Source organism: Pseudophryne corroboree, chromosome 4, assembly GCF_028390025.1.
Source record: "Pseudophryne corroboree isolate aPseCor3 chromosome 4, aPseCor3.hap2, whole genome shotgun sequence".
In the NCBI taxonomy this organism is placed as follows: domain Eukaryota; kingdom Metazoa; phylum Chordata; class Amphibia; order Anura; family Myobatrachidae; genus Pseudophryne; species Pseudophryne corroboree.
The window spans coordinates 61,561,969-61,580,399 of NC_086447.1; the positions used below are offsets into that span (position 1 = coordinate 61,561,969).

The following is an 18,431-nucleotide window of genomic DNA, read 5'->3' on the forward strand; positions in this document are numbered from 1 at the left end:
AGAATCATATAGAAGATTGATAGTGGACACAAGGGAAGTACTGTACCTTTCAAAAGGTATCAAATGGTTGATTTGTGCATTTAAAAAAAACCCACAGGATTCCGAGACATGTCCTGACATTTTAACCTTAATATAAAGATTTCCCCTACTTTTTCACCTGCTCAGGGGGATGTGGACAAAAACAGGCAAATTAACTCTGAGAACGAAATACAAGATCGGAATTCAACTGCAAGTGTAATTCGCAATGCAGAACATACAGATGGAGCCCTGCTCATCTATCCCTTTAATAGGAATAACTGAGCCAGGGCTGTTGGATTTAATCCCCTGCTGTAATGACTTAATCCCCCGCTGTATTATTCTCTATGTATTGTATTGCAGCTGAGAACAATAGATGAAGGGTTTATGCTAATAAGCCTTGGTGCACCTAGGTGCAGCAGAGACGGTAGATCAGCGAGGCTCCATCTGTACTAACCCAAACCCTCACCTAACTGTATTACCCCCCATATGTACTAACCCTTGGAGATAAAGTGGAGAGAGATAAAGTATCAGCCAGTCGGCTCCTAACTGCCACGTTACAGGGTGTGTTTGAAAAATGACAGGAGCTTGCTGGCTGGTACTTTATCCGCTTTATCTTTCTCCAAGGCTTTGTACGTATACTCCTAGAAGTGCCCATACACTTATACGATGTGACCCTATTTTCACACGATTTCGCCCCATCGGGCTATTAAATCGTGTGAAGAGTATGTGTTTTACTTCCGATTCCGATCCGCGGTCCCGGGCGCATCGGATCGGATCCGGAGATTGTCAGGGCTGCCACAAGGATTTTTTGGAACCCGCAGCCATGACTGGGATCGAATACGATACATTGTATGCAAAAGGATAAAAATACTGTTTATCCCGTCTCAGCACCTGGCCTAGCGGAGCTTACAATCTAATTTCTCCGCACAGGCACGCGCAATGCAAGAGAGGTGGATGCTCTGTAACCTGCAGGTGTATTTTTAGGGTACTGAGGTGTAATCGGGGCAGGGTGAGCCAGAGCTAATCGTTGCTGCGTTCTGTGTGTACTGACAGCTGCACTTCTCCTTATCCTGGGACCGTTCCTGCTTATCAGTCACTGACTACAGATATCAGCTAGGTGGCAGGTGGCTGTGCGGCTTTAAATGATGAACATATTCTACATGTTCATGATATATTCTGCCTATTGTTCCTTAATGGCCGGGAGACTGTCTGCTCCCTGGAACCAGGGATGCTGAGGGGTGAGCTGGTAATATGGTCTTGTCTGTGGGGCATGGACCACTCATGGTGGAGGAAGATTGCCAGAGCCGGCCTTAGGCATAGGCAAACTAGGCAAATGCCTAGGGCATTTGGAATGCTTAGGGGCAACAGCAGCTTCTGCTGATTAAAATGATATGTGGCATGCCTATATTCTGTGTGTGACTGCAGCTGTATCTGCATACGAAATGCTATGTTGCACTGTATTTCTGGAAATCACTGTAATGTAGCATTTCATATGCAGATACAGCCACAGTCGCACACAGAATATAGGCATGCCGCATATCATTTTAATCAGCAGAAGCTGCTTGTGCATCCTAGCCACATAGCAATGCAAATAATATGATGCATTATCACAAACAAAAGGCACCCGACGTTAGCAGAGCTTGCAGCTGACTCATGCCAGGCACCTCCTGCAGAACTAGCGGCGGTGCTAGGGGGCACCAGCCAAAATCTTGCCATGGGCATCATATTGGTTAGGGCCGGCTCTGAAGATTGCCCCCCACCCCCCACTCTCTATCGGTGCAGGGTGCGCATAGTGTTGATAGTAACACTTTTTATCAGAGTGGGGGCGGCCACACACCACCTGTGTGCCCATTGCCCTATCTAGTACCCAGGACTGCAATATGTCTCTGTACCCATTCCCGGATCTCCCTTTTGGGATGTCCCCCACAGTAACCATTCAGCATAGCCACACTCACTAAATCAGGGTTTCTGCTGCTCTGTTCTGCAAATAGCCCTGCGCAATGCAATCTCCTCACCTGTGCTAAAGCCACAGCTTTTCCCCTTCTTCTATATAAGGATTATACAACTGCCATTGGGCACCACAAAAAATCAATGGGAACACGGGGAGAACGTATAAACCCCAAGCCCTGTCCAGAACTGCATCCTGTAGTGCACATTGCTGTTATAAGGCTGTTTACATCCGCGGGCACAAGCCTCCGCAGGCACAGATGCACGACACCCGCGGGCACAGAAGCACAGACACCCGCGGGCACAGAAGCACAGACACCCGCGGGCACAGACGTCTGCAGGCACAGATCTGCCCTTTAAGCGTAATAATAAGCACATTGTATTATCAAACAAACGCTTTACAGCATATATTACTGACTGCGCTGGCACCCGAAATTGATGTAACAGCTGAACAGAGTGATCACCTGCTCAGCTCACCTCTCTCTCTCTCTCTCTCTCTCTCTCTCTCTCTCTCTGTGTATACACACAAGAACAAGGAAAGCACTTATAGGGACTTAAGACTGACTTATCTGAACAGAGGGCTCAGTGACAGCAACGTTTTGGAGACTCAAACTCCGCTGCACAAACAAAGGAGTTTGGCTCTCCAAATCTCTATCCACTTTGGTGACAGACAGACAGACAGACAGACAGATAAATAGATATATAGATAGATAGATAGATAGATAGATAGATAGATAGATAGATTAGATAGATATGCTGTAAAAATACAAAAGTGGACACTATTGTATAAAAAAAAATCAGCCTGCGGTACATCAGTTGCAGCACATCCCGCCACTTACCGCACTGATACTAATCACATACTGTATGTACTAACATATGCGATTAGTATTGCACAGGACAGCTCTCCGCAATAAGAGCTGTCCTTTGCGATGGCTGCACTTCTGGGTCTCGGTCCCGGGTGTACCTCTGCAGGAGCAGCGGGGATTGCTGGGAGGGATCCGATCCGCACAGAACTCTCGGCATACGGGGCTTAGTACATATTGGGAATGTGTCCAAAGCCCGTAAGCGGGCTTTTGGCCACATTTTTGCATTAATACATCCCGCCCCAAGAATGGTATAAATACAGAAAAGAAATAAAGATTTCCAGGACTTTACTGTCTATTGTGGCTATTATGTATTTTTTGCCAACAAATCCTATGCTTGTTATCTATCTATCTATCTATCTATCTATCTATCTATCTATCTACACGGGTGTGGTATGAGGGGTCCACAGTAACTAGGTCAACAGGTCAACATGAGTTTTTTATGTTTTTTTGGTGTTGTTTTCTCCGTACCCCAATTAGTGCAGGAACCCCAATTAGTGCACCATGTCCCCTCGCATGGCTCGCTTCGCTCTCCATGCTTCGTGCAGGTTACTATTCCCAATCATAGTCCGTGTGAATTGTTAAGTATGAAAAAGTTCAAAAAAAGAAAAAAGTTCAAAACTCATGTCGACCTTTTGACCTGTCGACCTAGAACATGTCGACGTAGAGACCCTGTCGACCTAGAAACCCTGTCGAGCTACTTACAGTCAACCAATAGTGGTCGACCTGGTTACTGTTGACCTAGAGACTGGGTACCGATCCACACAATATTTGACATTAACATTTATAGTGGCAGCTTATTCCGTGGCACTTTACACTGTATATATAACTAGAGACAGACAGACCAGCACGACAGACAGATATAGATAGATAGATAGATAGATAGATAGATAGATAGATAGATAGATAGATAGCTGCGGATAAAGTGGCAGAGTCTCACTGGTGCACATCAGCCCAGGAGACATCACTGTCCCTTAGGAGTGTCCCAGGATTCTGGACATCAAACAGTTAATACAGTCACTTAGGCAATAACTCCACCAGAGGACATGAAGTTCTGTACTGACTTTTATTACATGTCATGCGTTCATGTCACAGTATTCTAACTAGATTTCCCAATAGGCAATAAAGTCATTTGCAAATAATAACAAACAAATAAATATATAGTAATAATAATAATAATAATAATAATAATAATAACAACAAGAACCGAGATGAACACAGACTCCAGCAGTAAATGCATGTTACATTGTTGCAGACTGTGCTCATTCATTTGCTGACACGTAGATTCTGCTGCTAGAATACAGTAACACTGTAGACAGAACGTTCCCTGTGCACACCTGATCCCAAGCAGGGAAGCCCGGAATGCAGCAGCAGCCAGCAGGCTATTGCACTATGGACAGAAGAACCTGAGCCCTTACCTGTCGCTGCCCTCTCTCCTGCCGTCACCACCACACTGACTGAGAACAGCAGCCTGTCCTCCTCCGAGTGTCTGACAACCCCTCGTGCCGTCTACCCTGCCCGGCCACGCCCACCCGGCTCTCAGACTCTCCTCTCGCATTCTGCCAATGGCTAAATTGCTTTTCAGTAACACAAATTAGCCAGAGACAGTTCAGTCCATGCATTCAGTGTTGGGAGGGTGCTGAGCTATGTATTAGTCACACAACAGACAAGGGCTGATAAGTACTTTGGGATAGATATATGTATGTATTGTAGAATACATGTGGAATACTGTGTTCTCTAGGTCCAATTAAGCGGATATAAAGGATCCTAATGAATAAAAAGTTAGACTGTAGGCTGTAGAGTATCAGAATTTTTTTCATGGCACCCCTAGGCCAAAAGTTTCTTATTGAGAAATTTAGAAAAAAAGACATTAAATTAATGAAATTGTGTTTATATGTCATTGTTAGGGTCAGTTGTGTGGTGAGGGACAAGATTTGCTTCTGTTTGGCCATATATTGTATGACTGGCAGCCACCAGCACTGGTTTTGACTATTACATTGACCATAAATAATTTGAATTGGTCCTGGACCACCAACCCAAGGTACCCCTGCAAGTGCCCTGAGGCACCCCGGGGTGCCACAGCACACACTTTGAGAACCACTGGTCTATGGGCCACTGGGTCTACTGTGGGAAAAATTACTTTAAAGGGCCAGTCAGAGAAGGGAGGCAGTGGCTAAGATTCACACTAAGGGGCACAGCAACCAGGGGCGGATCCAGAAGAAAATGATAGGGGGGGCACCATGGAAGGGGCAAGTACATTTGCATGCGGCTTCAGTGCATGTGAGGTGGCGCTTCTTATACAATGCCCACAGTTGTTGCGCTCATTATGCAATGTCCACTGTACTGGTAGTGCCCCTTATATAGACCCCATAGTAGTGGTGCCCCTTTTGCAATGCCCGTATTGCCCCCAGGAGTAATGTTGCCTGTAGTAATGCCCCCAGTCATTATGCCCCCAGTGGTAATTCCCCTGCAGTTATGACCCCAGTAGTTTACCCCCCCCCTTTAGTTTAGCCTCCCAGTGGTAATGCCCCCAGTAGTTTAGCCACCAGTAGTAATGCCCCCCTGTAGTTTGCCCCATTGTAGTTTAGCCCCTGTAGTTATGCCCCCTTGTAGCTTAGCCTTCAGTAGTAATGCCCCCAGTAGTTTGGCCCCTGTAGTTAAGCCCCCATTAGTTTGGCCCCCAAGTAGTCAAGCCCCCAAGTAGTAATGCCCCTGTAGTTAAGCCGCCAGTAGTAATGCCCCTGTAGTTACGCCGCCAGTAGTAATGCCCCTGTAGTTACGCCGCCAGTAGTAATGCCCCTGTAGTTACGCCGCCAGTAGTTAGCACCTTTGTAGTTGGCCCCCAGTAATAGTCCCCCAGTAGTTTGCCCCCAGTAGATGCCACCCAGTAATAATGTCCCCCAGCAGTTTGCCCCTAGTAGATGCCCCCCAGTAATAATGTCCCCCAGTAGTTTGCCCCCAGTAGATGCCCCCCAGTAATAATGTCCCCCAGCAGTTTGCCCCCAGTAGATGCCCCCCAGTAATAATGTCCCCCAGCAGTTTGCCCCCTGTAGATGCCCCCCAGTAATAATGTCCTCCAGTAGTTTGCCCCCAGTAGTAATGCCCCCAATAGATGACCCCCCAGTAGTAATGCCCCCAGTAGATGCCCCCCAGTAATAATGCCCCCAGTATAAATGTCCCCCAGTAGCTGCCCCCAATAGATGACCCCCCAGTAGTAATGCCCCCAGTAGATGCCCCCCAGTAATAATGCCCCCAATAGATGACCCCCCAGTAATAATGCCCCCTACGAGTTTGCCCCAATAGATGACCCCCCTGTAGTAATGCCCCCAGTAGATGGCCCCCAGTACAAATGTCCCCCAGTAGCTGCCCCCAATAGATGACCCCTCAGTAGTGATGCCCCCAGTAGATGCCTCCCAGTTATAATGCCCCCACCAGTAGTAATGCCCCTTGTTGATGCCCCCCCAGTAGTATTGTCCCCCGTAGTTTGCCCCATGTAGATGCCCCCGCTGCATTAAGGAAGAAAAAAAACATACTTACCGAGCCCCGTTCCCGCTTCCAGGCCGCTGCAGTCCTCCTCCTCCCTGGGCGTCCGCTCCTCAGTCAGCACTATGAGAGAGACGTCATGACTGACGTCTCTCCTATAGCGCACGGCGCACAGTGACAGCGCCGGAAGCCGGAGCTCAGTACTGAGCTCCTGCCTCCGACTGCCGCTGTGCAGGGAGACGGGCGCCCGCTGGTAACACAATCTCAGCGGGCGCCCGTCATCTCCCTGTGCGGCGCCGGGGGGGGGGCGGGGGTAACGGGGGAAAGAAGGCCACAAATGACAATAGACTAGACCATTAAGGCAAAGGGCTATAAGACCATGTCCAAATAGCTTAATGTTCCTATGACTACAGCTTCAAAAATTATTAAGTAATGTAGTTTAAAGTCCATGGGATTGTAGCCAACCTCTCTGGATGCTGCTGCAAGAGGAAAGTCAACCTCAGATTAAGCAGGGCAGTGAGAATGGTAATACAAAAAACAAGGAAACCTTCCAAGCCAATACAGACTGAACTCCAAGGTCAAGATATGTCAGTGTCTGATTGCAGCATCCAAAGCTTTCTGAGTGACAAAAAAGCCAGACTAGAAGTTGCTAAATGCATATTGACACAATGCTTCTGGGAGGATGTCCGTAGGACAGATGAGTCAAAACTGGAGTTATATGGCAAGTCACATTAGCTCTATAAACCAGAAAAAAGTCGAAATAAAGCGCTCAGTGCAATTCCATTAAAATATACTTAAAGTTCATAAATGTCCATGTAGGAAAATCAACTTCGTAGGTCAATCTTGCTGCTGAAATGTAGATCGGAACTTCTGCTTCACAAGTTGGCTCAAGACAATTTAAAATAAAAGCAGAAATAACAGATCATGGTGCAGTATGTCCTTATGGAATACGAGGTTGATGTTATATCTGGTAACAGTAGATTCTCTATGCGATAAATGGCGTACCCCACTCACAAGAGAAATGGTAAAACTCCGCTCATAAAGGTATCTTTAACTCTATCATAACACACGGGTCGTGACAAGGAATGCGTACCATTACTCACTCTGGAATTAGCGTAGATCCTCACGTAGCGGTATCTTTTCTCGTCACTCCGAAAAATGAAATGTACTGGTGGCAATGAATTATAGTAAAAACTTTTTTATTATTATTAAAAAACAGGGGACCACAAATGACTCAAGGTGGAACATGTGATAACTGGTGAGCCGTCGGCCGAAAACGGCAACTGCCAGCTAGTTCTAAAAACACAAAATTCCAGCCTCAAGAGGACAAGTGTGCATAATATCCTCCTGTATAACTTATTCCTAAGTTATACAGGAGGATATTATGCACACTTGTCCTCTTGAGGCTGGAATTTTGTGTTTTTAGAACTAGCTGGCAGTTGCCGTTTTCGGACGACGGCTCACCAGTTATCACATGTTCCACCTTGAGTCATTTGTGGTCCCCTGTTTTTTAATAATAATAAAAAAGTTTTTACTATAATTCATTGCCACCAGTACATTTCATTTTTCGGAGTGACGAGAAAAGATACCGCTACGTGAGGATCTACGCTAATTCCAGAGTGAGTAATAATGGTACGCATTCCTTGTCACGACCCGTGTGTTATGATAGAGTTAAAGATACCTTTATGAGCGGAGTTTTACCATTTCTCTTGTGAGTGGGGTACGCCATTTATCGCATAGAGAATCTACTGTTACCAGATATAACATCAACCTCGTATTCCATAAGGACATACTGCACCATGATCTGTTATTTCTGCTTTTATTTTATATTGTCTTGAGCCAACTTGTGAAGCAGAAGTTCCGATCTACATTTCAGCAGCAAGATTGACCTACGAAGTTGATTTTCCTACATGGACATTTATGAACTTTAAGTATATTTTAATGGAATTGCACTGAGCGCTTTATTTCGACTTTTTTCTGGTTTATATGTTTGCTTATGTGGGTGAGGTGGCCCACCTTTTGTCGTGTTAGCTGCAGTAGTGTTATTGCACCTTGGGTCTCTGATTATTTTTCCTTTTTTGACCACATTAGCTCTATGTATACTGATGCAAAAGTGGAGCTGTAAAAGAAAAGACCACCATACCTACTATGACACATGGAGAAAAGACCACCATACCTACTATGACACATGGAGGATGCTCGGTTATATTTTGGGACTACTTTGCTGCATTTGTCAAAGGCTGCCTTGAATCTATGCCAGGCATAATGACATCTAGGGACTATTTAGGCATTCTACAGCCAAACATACTGCCCAGTGGTAGAAAGCTCTGTCTCAGGTCATGGTTCCTTCATCAGGATAATGACCCAACACACAGCTAGAAGCACGAAGAATGGATAAGAACAAAACATTGGAGTCTTCTGAAGTGGCCTCTATGAGCCCTGATCTGAATCCTATGGAACATCTATAAAGAGAGCTGGCACCTGCAGGCTGGAGAATGCACCCAGCACACCTGAGACAGTTGGAGCAGTTTGTCCAGGAAGAGTGGGACAGACTACCCGTTGACAGGTACAGACGCTTCATTGAGAGCTACAGAAATAGTATGATCTAAAGGTTATGAAACAACATATTAGGTTGTGTCCCATTGTTTTTGTCCATGTCTTCTTCATTTTTTTTTATTTTTTAAATATTCTGTTGGCTCAAAAATGAAATGCAAATTCTGATTTTTATTACATATGGAATACACAATGCCAGATGCCAAGTTCTGTCAATGAAAAACATGGGTTCCTCTTTTTTGTTCATAGCAGGGTACCAACACATTTGTCCACGTCTGTAGTGCAGTGTATTCATGTCACCGTCGTTACTCTAAGCCACGTTGCACAACCCTATTGCACTGACCCCAGTCTGTACCACATGATCAAATCCCATTGCACAGATCCTGTTGCACTGACCTCAACCTCCACCATATGATCAGATACTACTGGAAGTTGCAGATTCCATTGGAAGTCACTAGGCACTCCCCCTATTGCCTTAGCCAGATCATCCATTAGGCAACCTGGGCCTTTGGCTAGGGCCCATGGGTCATTCCCCTGTCTGTCTACCCCTCCCCGTTAGAATGTAAGCTCTTACGAGCAGGGCCCTCTTCCCTCATGTGCTTATCCTTTCTCTTACTTTAATAATCCTCAACTGCATCAACTCCAGCAGTCTTCTGCCACCTGATACTTATTCCAGTGTCATCTGCTGATGTAGCTATGTTTATTTACCCTGTACTTGTCCTATATTGTCATCAACTGTAAGTTGCTGTTTTCATGTTTTGATTATTTATGTACTCTGTAATTCGGCGCTGTGGAACCCTTCTGGCACCATATAAATAAAGGATAATAATAATAATAATAATAATAAGAAGAAGAAATTCAGGGGCACAGAATACCCTTAACCATTCCTTGTTGTTGACAACATTGCACAAATCTTATTGGCAGTGCAAAAAAAGCGCACACAGTTGTCAGCTGCGTCATCAAATGCACCAGTGGATGAAACCCATTGCCAGACGCATAGGATTGCCTACATTATACAAAATCCATTATCAATCACATTGTACAAATCCAATTGCACAGACCGCAGGTGTTCATCAATTTGGGGCACCATGAACCACACAGTGCCATCTGCTGGTGAAGAAATCACCATCAGCAGCAGGAAAGGGGAGGAGGGACACTACGTAGCACAGTGGAGAGTCTGTCCTGGGTGCAGGATGCCAAGTGTAGGCCCATCCTTGACCCATAAGCCTGCACTCTCTGCACCCATTATAGATACAGACTAGAGATTGTATTATGCATCCTGCCAAACGGGTTCACTACGATCTGCCGGCGGCCGGCCTCCCGGCGACCAGCATACCGGCGCCGGGAGGCCGTCCGCCGGCTTGCCGACAGTGTGGCGAGTGCAAATGAGCCCCTTGCGGGCTAGCTGCGCTCGCCACGCTACGGGCACGGTGGCGCGCTACGCGCGCCACACTATTTTATTCTCCCTCCAGGGGGGTCGTGGACCCCCACGAGGGAGAATAAGTGTCGGTATGCCGGCTGTCGGTATGCCGGCTGTCGGGCTCCCGGCGCTGGTATGCTGGTCGCCGGGAGCCCGACCGCCGGCATACTGAAGACCACCCTGCCAAACCCTGTGCCAGTGCACTGTGCTTGGTGAGAGGTTACTGGGTAACTGAGAGCGGTTGGCTGGCCTGATGTGTTTCTGTGGGGTGAATGTCACAGTGGGTGGGTGTGAGGAAGGAGCTTGGGGTGCTGGGGAGTTGTCTGTATGAAACAGTGTATTTTACAGCATGTGAGCAATAATGAAACAGTACTGTAGCTTCAAGAACTCATTCTATAGCTTGTATCCTAGGCTAGATTATGCTACAGTATGCATGACGGGTGGCTGGATAGCCTGGGTGGCAGTGTCGGACTGGGGAATGTAGGGCCCACCGGGGGAATGCAGTGGTAGGGGTCCATGTTAGGGGTGTGGCCAGTCTGCAGAGGGGGTGTGGCCTGGTTTAACTAACCATTAGAGAGTGCAGCGTCTGGGCCCCTTCATAAATATATACTGTAATTCAGCTGCTGCATGCATGATAATGTACCAGATTAATAAGAGTAATAACAGCAATGCACTGTAGAAAATACACCATAGTCCAGTATAAGGTAACATATGTATAATACAAGTGCACAGTCTAGAACCTGATCCCTAGAGCAGGAGGAGAAGGGTCCCCAGGCAGTAGGGCCCAGCGGTGGTTTCCCCTGTACCCCTGTGGGCCAGTCCAAGCCTGCTGGGAGGTGAGGGGGAGGGGCCTCAATGCTGCATGTTATACATTGTGTCATTCTCTTCCTAGGTTTGGGTGTTGCAGAACTCTATGCTCCCCTAGCCAGCAAAGGCCAGTATTCTGTATGAAAATACTCTATAGATATGAGATTTACCAATGGACAATCTGCTTTAGGAGGATCTGGCCATGAGCGTTCGGTTACATAGGGGACGGTTATTGAATCCTATATACTGGTAAATGCAGCATCAAATCCCATTATACAGTATATATCATTTTTCTAATACATTTAAAAATATGAAAGGTGACTGTTTACTGAGTGTCAAGGAATCATCAGGCTTTATATATATGTTCCCCTGAGTGTCCATGCCATAAATGGTTTATGAATTACCCCAGATGGGTCACATCTGCCCTTTGGGCCGCCACGTGGACAGCACTGGTCCATGCAGTAATTCTAGTCTTTACGGGGGATCCAGGCTCCCCTCTATCCTACGGTACTGTCTGGAGATAGATAATGTATTAGACATGTAATATCATGTCAGTGGGGCTTCCAGTAATGACTGAGCTGACTCAGCACTGAGCTCTTACACCTTCTGTATACAGAAAACACAATGAGGGATTTACTAGGCTTAACTAGCTCAGTAAGACGGACTCCTTCATGTTGGCTGAGACACTGTAGTGTTTTATTGATCTAGGGACAAGTGCACAGGAAGCAGAACTGGATACAATCCATAACATCATGTATTAGGTTCCTCTATAATTAGCCCCTATAGCCGCTCCTTGGGTTGTGTGTGTGTGACTTTGAAGTGAAAAGCAGCACAGCTCTTCTCTATATACAGGGCAGGCACAGGGATACATGCTGTATGTACAAATCATGGGGCATATCTGCTCCTTGGGTTGTGTGTGTGTGACTTTGAAGTGAAAAGCAGCACAGCTCTTCTCTAGATACAGGGCAGGCACAGGGATACTTGCTGTATGTACAAGTCATGGGGCATTGTGTGCTGGGGTGCATGATCAACTAGGCAAACTATCCTCATGCCTAAGGGCTGCCAACTTCAGGGGGCTGCACAGAAATGGTTTCATGTCATGAGCATTTTACCTTTTATATTTTATTTATTCTACAGGGCAGACATGTTTATGGATGTTTATATCTTTCCTTTTGTTGCACTGAGAGAGAATATTAACCCTGTCCTAAACATCAGTCAGCCATTATGTGGGAGGCAGGAACCTGTCCACTTCAGCAATATTGCTAGTAAGGACAGGGTAGATGCTAGATCCAAGTGCGCTAAAGGATCTCTGACATCACAACCATGTGACCCGCGATGGCAGGGGGAGGAGCAAGGTCTGTGGGCTAGCACTTTCACTATCCAAGTCAACATCTATTCTTTTTAGTAACCTGGTGGCGAGCAAAGGGGAGCAAGCCACTGAGCCCGTAGCATGGCGAGCGAAATGAGCCCACAAGGGTACATTTTTGGTCCCATGTTCCGACCTTGCTCCTCCCTTTGCTGTAGTGGGTTACGTGGATGCACATCAGAGGTCCTTTAGCCTGATTGAATTTAGCCTCATCCGTAAGGACAGGGCTGCATGTGACAGGGGCAGTGACATGATGTGAGGAGGGGAATGGAGGCAGCAGGAAGCCACACACTGAGATTTATATAGTGGAAGGTGCAGGGTCTCCCAGCAGCACAGAGTATATCAGGAGATGAGTGATGTGTCAGTGAGGACAGGGCTGCATGTGACAGGGGCAGTGACATGATGTGAGGAAGGGAATGGAGGCAGCAGGAAGCAACGGGTTCACTACGGCTGGCCGGCGGTCGGGCTCCCGGCGACCAGCATCCCGGCGCCGGGAGCCCGACCGCCGGCTGACCGACAGTGTGGCGAGCGCAAATGAGCCCCTTGCGGGCTCGCTGCGCTCGCCACGCTACGGGCACGGTGGCGCGCTACGCGCGCCACACTATTTTATTCTCCCTCTATGGGGGTCGTGGACCCCCACGAGGGAAAATAAGTGTCGGTATGCCGGCTGTCGGGCTCCCGGCGCCGGTATACTGAGCGGCGGGAGCCCGACCGCCGGCAAACAGAAGACCACCCGGAAGCAACAGATAGAGAGTTATATAGAGGGAGGAGCAGAGTCCCCAGCAGCACAGAGTATATCTGGAGATGAGTGATGTGTCAGTGAGGACAGTGCTGCATGTGACAGAGGCAATGATATGATGTGAGGAGGGGAATGGAGGCAGCAGGAAGCCACAGACTGAGAGTTATATAGTGGGAGGAGCAGAGTCCCCAGCAGCACAGAGTATATCTGGAGATGAGTGATGTGTCAGTGAGGACAGGGCTGCATGTGACAGAGGCAGTGATATGATGTTAGGATGGGAATGGAGCACACATACCGACATTCTGGCTGCTCTCTGCGGGAGAGAGCAGCCAGGTCAGCTCAGCAGGAGGGCAGGGGAGGGCTGTGACGTGGGGAGGAGGTGGTGGAGGAGGTGGACCGGAGGCGGGATGGGGGTGGAGCAGGGGCGGGATGGGTGCGGTGTTACCGTGCCACATCCTTTAAGCCACGCCCCCTGCTCTCTAATGCCGCAATCCCCGGCATTACACTGCAGGGGGCGTGGCTATGATGACTCGATTCAGCAAGAATCGCGTCATCAACTGCCCGGACCGCCCACTTTACACACTAAGTGGGCGGACGGGCAGGGGGACGCCTGATTCCGGGAGGCATGCCGGCTCTTTCGGGGGGCCGGAAGGGTCACCCGATTTTCGGGAGCCTCTCGGCCATTCCGGGAGAGTAGGCAAGTATGGAATGGAGGCAGCAGGAAGCCACAGACTGAGAGTTATATAGTGGAAGGTGCAGGGTCTCCCAGCAGCACATAGTATATCAGGAGATGAGTGATGTGTCAGTGAGAGCAGGGCTGCATGTGACAGGGGCAGTGACATGATGTGAGGAGGGGAATAGAGGCAGCAGGAAGCAACAGATAGAGAGTTATATAGTGGAAGGTGCACACTCCCAGCAGCACAGAGTATATCAGGAGAGGAGTGATGTGTCAGTGAGGACAGGGCTGCATGTGACAGGGGCAGTGACATGATGTAAGGAGAGGAATAGAGATATTAGGCTCCTGTCAGAAAGATGCAGGAAGACTGTAGCATCAAATTCTCATCTATATGATACAAAGTTCATTCATTCATTCAACATGTTTAAAATAGACCATCACAGCAATGCATGTATGTTATTACGTATTACATTTTGGGGGTAATTCTGAGTTGATCCCAGCATGAATTTTGTTAGCGGTTGGGCAAAACCATGTGCACTGCAGGGGGGGCAGATATAACATGTGCAGAGAGAGTTAGATTTGGGTGGGTTATTTTATTTCTGTGCAGGGTAAATACTGGCTGCTTTATTTTTACACTGCAATTTAGATTGCAGATTGAACACAGCACACCCAAATCTACCTCTCTCTGCACATGTTACATCTGCCCCACCTGCAGTGCACATGGGCCCTCATTCCGAGTTGTTCGCTCGCAAGCTGCTTTTAGCAGCATTGCACACGCTAAGCGGGAGTGAATCTTAGCTTCTTAAAATTGCGACCACACTCCTCTTAGCAGTTTCTGAGTAGCTCCAGACTTACTCGGCATCTGCGATCAGTTCAGTGCTTGTCGTTCCTGGTTTGACGTCACAAACACACCCAGCGTTCGCCCAGACACTCCTCCGTTTCTTCAGCCACTCCCGCGTTTTTCCCAGAAACGGTAGCGTTTTTTCGCACACACCCATAAAACGGCCTGTTTCCGCCCAGAAACACCCACTTCCTGTCAATCACATTACGATCGCCAGAACGAAGAAAAAACCGTGAGTAAAATTCCTAACTGCATAGCAAATTTACTTGGCGCAGTCGCAGTGCGAACATTGCGCATGCGCACTAAGCGGAAAATCGCTGCGATGCGAAGAAATTTACAGAGCGAACAACTCGGAATGAGGGCCATGGTTTTGCCCAACTGCTAAAAAATTTCCTGCCGCGATCAACTTGGAATTACCCCCCATGTGCACTGCAGGGGGGACAGATATAACATGTGCAGAGAGAGTTAGATTTGGGTGGGGTGTGTTCAATCTGCAATCTAAATTGCAGTGTAAAAATAAAGCAGCCAGTATTTACCCTGCACAGAAACAAAATAACCCACCCAAATCTAACTCTCTCTGCACATGTTATATCTGCCCCCCCCCCCCCCCCCCCCCCCCCTCCCCTGCAGTGCACATGGTTTTGCCCAACTGCTAACAAAATTCCTGCTGCGATCAACTCAGAATTACCCCCTTGGGTGGTCATTCCGAGTTGTTCGCTCGGAAAATTTCTTCGCATCGCAGCGATTTGCCACTTAGTGCGCATGCGCAATGTTCGCACTGCGACTGCGCCAAGTAAATTTACTATGAAGTTAGGTATTTTACTCACGGCTTTTTCTTCCTTCAGGCGATCGGAGTGTGATTGACAGGAAGTGGGTGTTACTGGGCGGAAACAGGCCGTTTTATGGGCGTGTGGGAAAAAACGCTGCCGTTTCTGGGGAAAACGCGGGAGTGGCTGGAGAAACGGAGGAGTGTCTGGGCGAACGCTGGGTGTGTTTGTGACGTCAAACCAGGAACGACAAGCACTGAACTGATCGCACTGGCAGAGTAAGTCTCGAGCTACTCAGAAACTGCACAGAGCAGTCTTTTCGCAATATTGCGAATCTTTCGTTCGCAATTTTAAGCAGCTAAGATTCACTCCCAGTAGGCGGCGGCTTAGCGTGTGCAATGCTGCTAAAATCGGCTTGCGAGCGAACAACTCGGAATGACCTCCTTTGTTTGTTCCCATTTACATAGTGCAGTTTTATTCAGTTATCATGTTAGCAGTCCTCATTTACAGTTTATACTTTCACTTCTGAAGGTCTAAAGTTCTAATACATGTTCATTCATTACTTATGTTTAGTATGTTCAACCTTAAATAGTTTTTTTTTCCTACTAGTATAGTTACTGTTTTTAAAAGCTAGTATCCGGTGATGCCTCATGCCTCAATGATGTCATTAGTTTCCTGGCTGCATTCTGATGTATATACAGTGTATTTCCAGCATACATCATCGGTACCATAACCAAGTGTGTGTACAGGTATACAGGTATACAGTCGGTATAGACTTCAGTTACGATGTGGAAATTGTAAACATGCATACAATTAGGTCGACATTGTCTAGGTTGACCACTATTGGTCGACAGTAAGTAGATCGACATGGTCTCTAGGTTGACATGACAGAAGCTTATGGTCGACATAAGTTTTTCACAGTTTTTTCAATTTTTTTTACTTTTCCATGCTTTACGATCCACGTGGACTACAGCTGGGAACGGTAACCTGTGCCAAGCGCAGTGAGGCACCTTGCTCAAAGCATGGCGAGCGAAGCTCATGTCGACCTTCTGTCATGTCGACCTAGTACGTGTCGACCTAGAAACCATGTTGACCTACATACTGTCGACCAATAGTGTGGTTGACCCTATGATCCACACCCATCTATACACACATACAGGGGCGTTTTAAGAGAGGAGGAGGCCCGTGTTCAGCCTCCTCCGTTCGGGCCCCCTCCTCTCTGCCGGCAGCGCTCACTGGACTCTACTACGCATGTGCAGATCTCCGGGAAAATGTTGCGGCGGCCATTTTCCCTGAGATTTCTCTACTGCGCATGCGCAGAACTCTGTGAAAATGGCTGCTGGGCCATTTTCCCAGAGTTTTAATACCGCCGTGGACGTCGCCGCGGGACTCCGGAAGGGTGAGTATTCACAAAATGGGGCCCGTGTGCACCGCACACACTGCACCCATTAGAGAAACGCCAGCGCACACAACACATGACATTGATATGGTAGAAAACAGAGTTAATACTCTGTATATGTGTTTTCTGCTGTATGTACAGAAACCTTTGCATACAACGTAATAGTAAAACAGACATAGCTTAATATAAGAAAACGTTGAGGGCGGTTGACGAACACAAAGAGCCTAAATGTTTTATACCTGATGCAAAGCCACGTTACAGAAATGATACAATAAAACGCATAAAATATTTACCTCACATTATTCTCCATACGTCTGCTGACTATGGAAGGTGACAGAGCGTGATTCGCTCAGGGCACATAGGTGCATTGGGAAACAGCTCAGACAATGCACATACCTGGAGTTCCTGATCCAGGATTCACATTGAGCCGGTCCCCGCTTCCTTATAATATGCTGCACGAGATGCTACTGTCTGAATCGCCTCCCAGCCCCCGGGTCATTGTGTCTTGTCTCTCTCAATCTGCATTCATTCTGGGTTGTGCCTCCCCATTTTCTATGTGTCCCTCTCTTTTTTTTTTTCAGAATGACTTTTTTTGTTGCGTCAGGACAGTTGCCAGGAGACAGCAGAGCTATTCCAGCTTACACTCTCTCCCCTTTTCATTCATAGAGACTGAAGACTACGGTCTACCTCCCTGCAGAGGCGGCGCAGGTCCCAGGTCCTACACACTGACATGTTCTCCCTCCCTCAGACTATGGGATCCTGCACCTCTCGCAGTACATAGCTCTGATCATATATATAGGGCATCGGGTACCGCATAGAACAGGCAATCTCAGCTCTTATGAGGAATTATGAGGTGGGCATGCTGGGATTTGTAGTTCCACAGCAAACATAAACAATGACAGGTGCGCAGTGGATGAAGCGCAAAGCACTCGGCCCAGCCTAAGCCAAAGCACTTTATTGTAAACAGACCCATAAGACTTCTGTAAATATGTGCAAACAGGTTTTTATGGATAAGGGTAGGGACCTATTTGGGCATTCCTGGCACTGGACAGATTCATCTCACATTCAAAAATACGTTCGTTTTAGTGTTCCGGGAGGAGATTGTTTACAGAAAGGGGAGGGGGCAGTCATCCAGAGGGGCCTTTACTGCTTTGTGGGGTGATGTGCATTCTTATTGCTCTGTGCTAAAGGGCATTTTCCCAGTAGCCAGTGATCAGGTGTCATCTTAACTCGGACTGTGACGCATTTTGCTCCTTTCAGAATGATGCATTCCGTTCAAACAAACAAATGATGTAATTGAGCTTTATCGATCAGAAAGCTTGCTGCCTCACAGCACTGAGGTCTTGGGTTTGAGTCAGTGGCGTAACTAGGGGTCCGCAGCCACTGCGCTTGCTTGGGGGAGCGCAGGGCTGTGGGGCGCCCTAGCCGCCACTGATCTCTGCTGTGAAGGAGGCACACGGAGGGCACAGCGCGCGCCTCTCCTGTGTCCCTCCTGCGTCTCCGGCGTGTCTATTAAATGAAGTGCCCGTTCGTGAGCTCTGATTGGCTCACA

The 18,431-nt window shown here is 47.6% G+C and overlaps 1 protein-coding gene across 2 annotated transcripts in view; it reads right to left on the bottom strand.

Annotated features, from left to right (window-relative positions):
- The window catches only part of FAM167A (family with sequence similarity 167 member A), a 66,570-nt gene extending 49,051 nt beyond the window's left edge, over positions 1 to 17,519 (bottom strand). Inside the window, exon 1 of one of the 2 annotated variants that reach the window (XM_063915095.1) lies at positions 17,276 to 17,519. The gene's annotated coding sequence lies outside the window, so the exon portion shown is untranslated. Of the gene's footprint in view, positions 1 to 4,246; positions 4,330 to 17,275 lie in introns of those variants that run through there. The other variant, XM_063915094.1, reaches the window with a different exon arrangement.
- Between the last annotated feature and the right edge of the window lie 912 nt (positions 17,520 to 18,431).